Below are 9,193 nucleotides of genomic sequence, written 5' to 3'. Positions count from 1 at the left end.
TTCTATTTTGAAAACCTCTCAACCGATGCGACAGCGTTCCAACAAAAGCTGTTCTCAATATATACCTTTTTTTTATTAATCGTTTCGTTTCAGAAAAGAGGTGGCTGTGTTCAGGGGTTTACAGATATGGGTAAGTTTAATCAATCCGATATGTATTATGATCATTATTTGATATTGAATAAAAACTCTCCGTGAAACAAAATACTTTAAACATTGAATGTCCATAATAATGCAATGACAAATATTGTTTTTATATTCTTGTTACACAGTTCAGTACAATAGTGAATACTATCATCAAACAATTGAAATGCATTTCTTTTTGCATTTTATCGGAAGACTGGTCTGTTATTTAAATCATTGGTGATGGTTTAGCTCAATAACTGAGCAAAATACTCGATGTTAACCAACAATCGAAAAAAAGTGTGGTGTTATGAGCAAAAGTTGAATCGGATTTCGACCGACAATTATTATTGGTCACAGATTTTACCCAACGCTTTTTGCCCAAAATCTTGACCAATTGTTTCGAAGTTCAACTTTGGTTTGTAAAAATGTGATTCGTTTTATTTACTGTAATAAATCATGGAATTTTCTTTTTACCAAATCTCGATAGAAAAAAAAACACCCAACAGTGATTTGGTTGGACTCGGTTCGGAAAAAAACTACTCATCCCTTTTTTTGTCATCACTGTCAATGAAGGAGTGACAAAGATCTCTCTTTATACAACACAATAAGGCCTACTTAAATCACACCAAAACAACAACAAACATTTTCTTAAACTATCTATGAATTGGACCCCTGTTACATCTGAAAGTATCCTACCTGAGACCCGACCGAGTCCACTTGCAACCTTGACTGGATTATTGGTGTATTAGCTTCGCGAACGGACCGAGTCCGAAATGTGGTCTGTTTACATCACAGTGTTCATTCCCTCCCCTATCACCCTATCTGTACTGTTTCGAGCGGCATCCGATTGCTGACACCTTTAAAAGGCGCTCTCGATCTATCTCCGAATAATTCGCGCGCGCTAATTGAAGTTACCCGAGATTCTGAAAGAATGCTGATGATCCCAGCAGTCGTGGAAGATATGATCGACTTGAAAAGGATACGTTTGAAATGCTTCTTTTCACTCAAATCAAAGACTTTTATCAATCACAATTCACATGTCGCATGCCGCAAAAACATTCGAAGAACGACGGGGCTGGGGAGGGGATAGCACGCACTATATGACGTAATTTGACAGCTGGCGAACGGACCGAGATAGGTTCGAAAGCTTGTGTGCGTTTACATCTACCAATCGGTGGACCGGGGCCGGCCCGATACCTACCCGAGACTACCTCTGGATGTGGTCTCGGGTAGGTTCGCTAAAAGGTGGCCCGAGGTAGGTTTGGGATGTTTACATCTGATTTCTTTCCGACCCGAGGTAGGCCCCGGGCCGGCCCGAGGTAGGGAATCTCTCAGATGTAACAGGGGTCTAAGTCCCTGATATACGAAACATTTTACATATTTCCTGAAATAATATTTTTTTGTAGGTGTGTGTTTGCGCGCGCGTGCGTTCGCGGTGTGTGTATGTTAATTTTCTTCGTGTTTAATTTTTGGTATTTTGTTTATGGTTATTATATACTGTACATTATTTTATGTAATTTTGCAGGAGCCAAAGGAAGAAGGGTACTGTTATATTAGCAGTGTTCAATTATGCTATCGGTCGAGTTATTATGTTATACGACTTAGTTTTGTATATGCTATTTATTGTATTCCTTTTTATCTGTTCCGAACAAACAAAAAAACAAAATTATATTCATTTGTTGGTTGAAAAATAATTCGTATGCATTTTATAAATAATCATTTGCACATTGAACTACGACACAAGTTATTAATTCTTTGACTATTGAAAATCATTTGATTTGGTTTAGTAGGTTCTATTTACCGTAACTACAAATCGCATGACACCGTGGTCATTTTAGTGAACTACAGTGCGTCCCAAAAAACTATACACTTTTGAAATGGCTGCAAAATAAAGAATATATAGCACTTTGGCGAAAAAGACTTACATATATGGAAAGCCAATAATGTCAACTTTCGAATGACACCAAAAAGTTGGAAAACTATTCATGCTTGAGCGAGCACTGCCAACTGAAACAAAGGGTATGGAAATTAGGGTGGGCTAGCTGGAATTAGCCTTCCAATTTATGTCAGTTTTTGAGAGGCAAATCCTTTCGAACTTGCAAAGTTAAGGGCGTTGTGATAAATTAATGATCAACCGTGACCAGTTTTAGATACTTAAGCAAATGTTATAAATTATTAAATTGAACTTTAATGTATGAGTGAACACAAATTACACTTTTTGGGCAGCATTTCAACTTTATCATGTGGATCTCAGCAATGTGTTAAGGGAGTCGGGAGAATAGGGGGTGAGATTGGACTAGTTGATGGAATAAGGGTCAACAGAACATTCAGCCCCCTCCCTCTTTCCCGCTCTCCCTGGTGAAAGAGCAGAATGTTGATTTAATGATTAATTCTGAATTGGGGCATCAACTTTGTCCTATCAATCATTAATTTTAATCAACAATTTATCAGTAAATCAACTAATTCAATGTGCAATGCGATCAATCAAACATTCATTTTTTTTAAATAAATTATTTCATTATGATCATCATAATAATTAAATTTCTTGGTAATCATTCAATGAAAAAAAATGACCATCAGCCATGCACCGGTCACTTGGCAATTAAGTTTTGAATAGGCTACAATCCAGGAAGTGAGACAGAGAGAGAGGGGGGAGGGGGTGGCTGGGAAATGGAGATGGAGTGGGGAGGGTACATATGACTTTTAATTTGTAAAAGGACAAAAAGAAGAGGAATGTCCTTTTTACCAAGTGTTAGCATATCTCACCCTCTTGCGTGTAACAGGTACCATCACATTACTCTGACTCTCACGAACACACTTCTGAGGTCCACAAAATGAATATGCTACACTAAAATTACAATTCCTGTTCACTCATGTTAAATTTCAATTTAGTAACTCATTAAGAAACTCAAACTTATCTCACTCATTAATTTGGCTTAGCAAGTTCCAAAGGACTAACCACTCAAAACAACAGTACTGTCATGGTTCTAAGGCTAATTCCTGCCCAGCCCAGCCGTGCTTAGTCTCTCAGGTGGTGAGAAGCGGGGGGGGGGGGAGGGGGGATGGTGAGATGGAGGGAGGGGTTGCTAAATGTTCTGTTGACCTTTATCCCATCACCTACCTAAGTCATATACTCCCTCTTCTTCTGACTGTCATGAATACATTGTTGAGATCCACATGATAAAGACAAAATGCTGCACTAAAAATTGCAATTCATGATCACTCATGCATCAAATTTTAATTTAATAACGCATTAATTTTTTTACAAACAACAAACCGATCACAACTGATCTTTAATTCACCAAATAACACTTAACTTTGAAGGTACCAAACAAAAAATCGTGAAAAAAATTGGAAGGCTAATTCCAGGAATTTCCAGCCCACCCTAATTTTCATACCCTTTGTTTCAGTGGGCAGTGCTCGCTCAAGCATTAATAGTTTTCCAAGTTGTTGGTGTCATTTGAAAGTTAGCGTTATTGGCTTTTCATATCTATAAGTCTTTTCCCCTAAAGTGCTATATTTTTTTTATTTGGCAGTCATTTCAAAAGTGTATAGTTTTTTTTTGGGACGCACGGTATAATGAAATATGTTGAGACAAGCGATATGGATGGATCACTCTATTCAGAGCAATATAACCATTTAGGATATGCACAATCATACTTGACCTCATTCCAAAATTACCATTTGGAATGTGTTATATATTTGAATGTGATATATGTGTCTGTGTTAAATGAATATGATTAATGTTAACGTATTATATGCTTGTGGTTGACCTGCCATGCGTTCAGAATAGAACCATGGACCTAACATGTGGTGCTGAAATTTAGTGAACTCCACCACAAAATGCACTCCTTCATGCTAAATGTAGACAACAACACTACAATGTCGGGCGAGTACAGAGAAACAAACTTCATTGAATATGATTATTTTACCACCTGACCTCCCAATTAATTACAGTACTATAATATGACAGAACTTGAACACTTTTAGATATGTTCATTTTCTGGTGGGGGATCACTAACTTTTAACTGTATGTCAACATGTAGTTGAATTCAATAAAGACATGATTTCAATACTAGTATTATATATTCCCAGAGATGTGTAAACATAACGCATTATACAACACTAATCCAATATGCCAACTTTATACTTGTAGAATGATTTTTTTCTATAACTATACTCTACAATATTCATACCCTCTTAAATGGTTGGTCAATGACTTAACCAATTCATATCCAACATGGGGGGGGGGCGGGGTTGCTGCCCATAAAATATTTGGGTAGTCACTGCCAAAACTGTCGTTGTCACTAGAATTGCCTATCTTTGGGTATAAATAAATATTGCCCAACATGAGTTGTTATTTCTCATCGACAATATTTAACACACATTATTAGGTCTAGACAATGAACATATATGCTTATAAGTTTGCCCGAAAGATGAAGGACACATTAAAAACGCAAGTCATTTGTGTGAATTGTCCTGTAGTTGTATAACAAATTACAAAAGTTTTTATTTTTATATGTAATCTTCAAAAAATTAACATTTTAATCTGTAAAGTTCATCGTTGTATAAAATTTCAAACGGCGTTTTTTATTGTGCAACCCAGACCTGAAAAAGGATATTTATCAGACGAACAGGTATATTTTGCAAATGTTAATGTGACCACACCAATCTTGGTGTCATTTTTGATTCCCAAATGTCAATGTCAAATCAGGTCACAACTATTTGTAAATCTGTCCGCTATCAATTGCGCAACATTGGTTTCATTCGAAAATATTTAACTCGTTCTGCAACAGAGAAACTTGTGCACTCACTAATTTCCTCACGTCTTGATTTCGGTAATAGTCTTCTCTTTAATATACCTAACTCCAAAATTACCCGACTTCAAAAACTTCAGAATTCAGCAGCTCGCATTGTTTCTCTGTCAAATAAACGCGATCACATCACTCCTGTTCTTAAAGACCTCCATTGGTTGCCCATTGGTTGCCCATAAAGGATCGCATATAGTTTTCAAAATTCTACTTTTGGTTCATCATATCATCAATGGATCCGCACCCGATTACAACAAATCTCTTATACACCACTATCAACCTGCACGCACACTGCGATCATCCCAATCTAGTCTCTTGCATATCCCACTATCAAAAAAATCCTGGGACGATCGAGCCTTTGCTCATGCCGGACCAGCCCTGTGGAATTCACTACCACAGGAGCTGAAGAACTCAAACTCTGCAACATCCTTTAAGGGCAACCTAAAATCGCTTTTGTTCACCAGCAGGTACTAGGTTTGAAGACAGTAATTTTCCCTCATTTTTAAATTTGCCCTTTTTTGTACTTCTCTTAGTTCTCTTTACTTTTATGTCTTACTCTCTTAAGCGCCTTGAGCATTTAATCAAAATGGAAAAGACGCTATACAAATTATATGTATTATTATTATTATTACAAGATATCTTGTCAGCATTTATATAAATCGAATTTGTCATATGATCTTGACGATTGTTTTATGCCAAAATTCTAACCATAGTGTTGTATATATGGGTAGCACAATTTTGATTAGAATTTTGGCATTTCTATGTTGGCCAGGAACAGAAGGGTTGCAATACGCGTCCGAGTAAGTGCAATGTTTTGAAATTGATCATTGTAAAAAAAAAAAATAACAAAATAAAGGGGCAAAGCGACGAAGGGGCCAATAATTCAAGTGAAGTAAAAACAAAAAGTGCAAAATAGACGCAACCTTAGCTATCTAAAGATGACCCAAAATAGTAGGGGGACATTTGATATTGTGTCCCCCCCCTACTATTTTGAGTAGGGGGACACGACCCCCTGCCCCCCCCCCTGGGATTTCCGCCCATGCCTATACACTTAAATACTTCCAAAACGTCAGCAGTATTTTCATCTTGTACCTGGCGGATCAAACTTTGTAAGATGTGCGTTGATTATGTGTGTTCGTTCCGTGTTTTGCAAAATTGATTGTTCTGGGGTAGGGTGAGGGAGTGTGTCTGTGTGCGTGTTGATGTCGGTGATATCATACTTGCAATGCAGTAACTCGTGTTACATCAACAGGTGAACCAGGAAACAACTTGAGGTTAAGGAGGAAGCGTTGGATCATTCTCTTTGGCTTGTTCTTTGTATCTTTCTTGGAAAATGGCATCATCAGATCCATCGCCCTCATCCTGGACGATCTCACCCAGGAGTTTGACATCACTGCCGCGCACCTCGGCACTCTACTTGGACTTGTATTCGGTGCACCTCACTATCTGGGTAAGTCAATTTAAAGAATTAAAGAATTAAAGTATAGCAAAGTAACAACGTGAACACAACTATTTTCAAATAATAAAGTCGCAAATTTTAGCCACACCGAATCAATTTTCCGGTCCCACAGAAACCGTAGGCCCTTATAGCACCCTTTAAAAATGGATGGCCGTGCCGGTCAAAATATTACCATCAGGGCTTGCACATACGTCTATATAGGTTACACACTTTATAAGAGATAGGTTCCAAATTTAACCATGTGGATTGGTAAAATAATAGCTCTCTTCAAGGGGTGATTATGCGCATAATTATATGCATTTCTTTTAAAAAGAAACAAAAACAAAACAAGTGCACACCTAGTTACCAATGATGCATATAGCATTTCCATTTCTTTGAAAGCAGGATAAAAGACATTATTTGTTTTATTTTATAATGATATTTTGCTAATATATGATACTTTGTTTTGTTTTACTTATGGATAAATATCATATATTGGACATGCCTCAATCTATATTGTCTGTATAAGTTCATTGTAATTATTTCGATCACTTTACTTTGTTCTGTTGAAAATGAAATAAATTGAAATAAAAAAAGATGAAAAACAATGAATACCATATTCATTTTTTTAATGACATTTCATTGATATTTTTTATTAAGCCAGATTTTGAAAAAAAAACTGCTGGCAAATGACGTCACCATTAAAATATAAAGTTCTAATAGCTTTTTAAATCATTGATTGATTCCCTTAAACCCTAACCAATATCATTTTAATTATTTTTTGCTACTTTTACAATAAGCTTAATGTCAGGGTGAATTTCCCCTTTAATGACCTAAGTACAATACTTGGAATCCAAAGCGTGCTCCAAAGTTGAATATTGGAAGAGCGATTTAACATGAGAAGGCTGTGCATGTAAGTCCAGGTTGAATTACGAAAAACCAACTCAGGTGCAATCAATTTGGTGCAGAAAATCTACAGTATGATTTAAAAATGTTACTCTTTCTATTAGTCAAACATTATAATTCTAATTTTCTTCTTAGAACCTTTCTTATTTAATCTATTGTACATGGAGGGCTTTTGGATTTGTTGGCGTGGGGGTTTAAGACTGGCTTTTTATACCTCTGTCATTTTACCTCTGCCATTTTTACCTTTGCCATTTTTACCTTTGCCATTTTTACCTTTGCCATTTTTACCTTTGCCATTTTTACCTCTGCCATTTTTACACCGAGCCTTTAGGACTGTTTGTTGTAACTCATGAAGAGGATACATATCTCACTACACAATAATGCGAGTGTGCCGAATAAATTTCTTTATATTCTGACCTGAAAGCTTGATATTCAAAGCATTTTTGGTACCAATGTGTCACGTGTGAAGTGACTTTTTTTTAATTATTTAACTACCGCTGCTTGACACCAAATAAGGAATACGAAAAAAACGAGGATTACAGTTATGAAAGATTTAATCAAAGCTCATAAATCATTCTGTGGTTTCCTTTGATTTCTTTTACAATGATTTACATGAAAATATACATGGATATGGATTATGGATAACAAAATATAACTTAACTTAAACGGTAATCGTTAATGTGAGCCCCCATCATCACATCTGGTCTGACATGCCCCACTCGGCCCTGGTGGTCGGTCCAGTTCCTGGCCTCCGCAGGTTGCGATGTCTCTTCCACTCGGCCTCGGCCTCCGCAGACTGTGTTACCCCTCGATGAGTAGCCCCCAGATAAGAGAGATGTGGCTTCAACGAATTAGTGGACGAGATCGAGCCCCCAATGATGACATGAATTTTGACCAATCATGTCGGTGGAGAACCGGCGGCAGCTGGGGTCGTTTTCTCGTCACCGACGTAGTCCCTCAGTTATAACTTAAAACTGCCTACACGAACATCTGTAGTCTATTCTGGCTTAGGTGGTTCTCCTCGAATTACTAAAATTAACCTCCTAATATACCCTACCGTTACTAGGACTAACTGTGAAATTTCTATTAAGTAATTCAAAGAATTTCAGTGACAGATGAGTACATAAAGCAACACATTTTTAATAACAAGGGACTTCCTGTGCATTTGTATACCTATATTCATCCATGCTAAAACACAGTATTAACTATTTAAGACACCTGTATGAAGATGCTTAGCAGTACGGAATATTTTTAACACTTGAACAAAATATGGCATCCACCTGATTTTGTACTCCAGGGGGATCAAACGTTTCCAACGCTTGCCTTTGAAACATCCAAAACATATGTACATTTAAACATCAATTGAAACATAAACAATAAATGCTAAGCACATGTTTGAACTCAATTGAAACATTACAATTGTATAAATTTCTTTCCTGACAATATCCCCCATCTTAAGATGAAATTAAGGGAACCTTAATTATATCTATTAAAGAAATTTATTTATCAAAGTATTGACCAAACTATTATAACGCCCTTTCCAGAAACAAAAGTAATATCGATTTCTATACCTATATAACATATATGCCAAATGCATTATACAAAACCATTTCATATCAAATCATCTAAGCTTTTCTTTGGTTTTGTAAAAGATCAAATTCACTTTTCAGTTTCAAAATCCCTTTTTTTTTCAATTTAAGTTTCTGCAAAGCACATTAAAATTTACAATCCTTCCTCGTTTTGTCAAATAAATGTTTTAAGTTCAGTAATCTTTCTGAATACATTTTCTTTTAAAACAAAGTGCAGTGTTTGTTACCACTTTCATAGTTTTAATAGTATTCTATATTTCAATAAAAGAAAGTATAATCCTTGAACATTGCTTCATGTATGTAGAATTCTTCTCAAAATCAGCCTT

Source organism: Lytechinus variegatus, chromosome 1 (genome assembly GCF_018143015.1).
Source record: "Lytechinus variegatus isolate NC3 chromosome 1, Lvar_3.0, whole genome shotgun sequence".
In the NCBI taxonomy this organism is placed as follows: domain Eukaryota; kingdom Metazoa; phylum Echinodermata; class Echinoidea; order Temnopleuroida; family Toxopneustidae; genus Lytechinus; species Lytechinus variegatus.
This window is presented reverse-complemented; position numbering follows the sequence as displayed.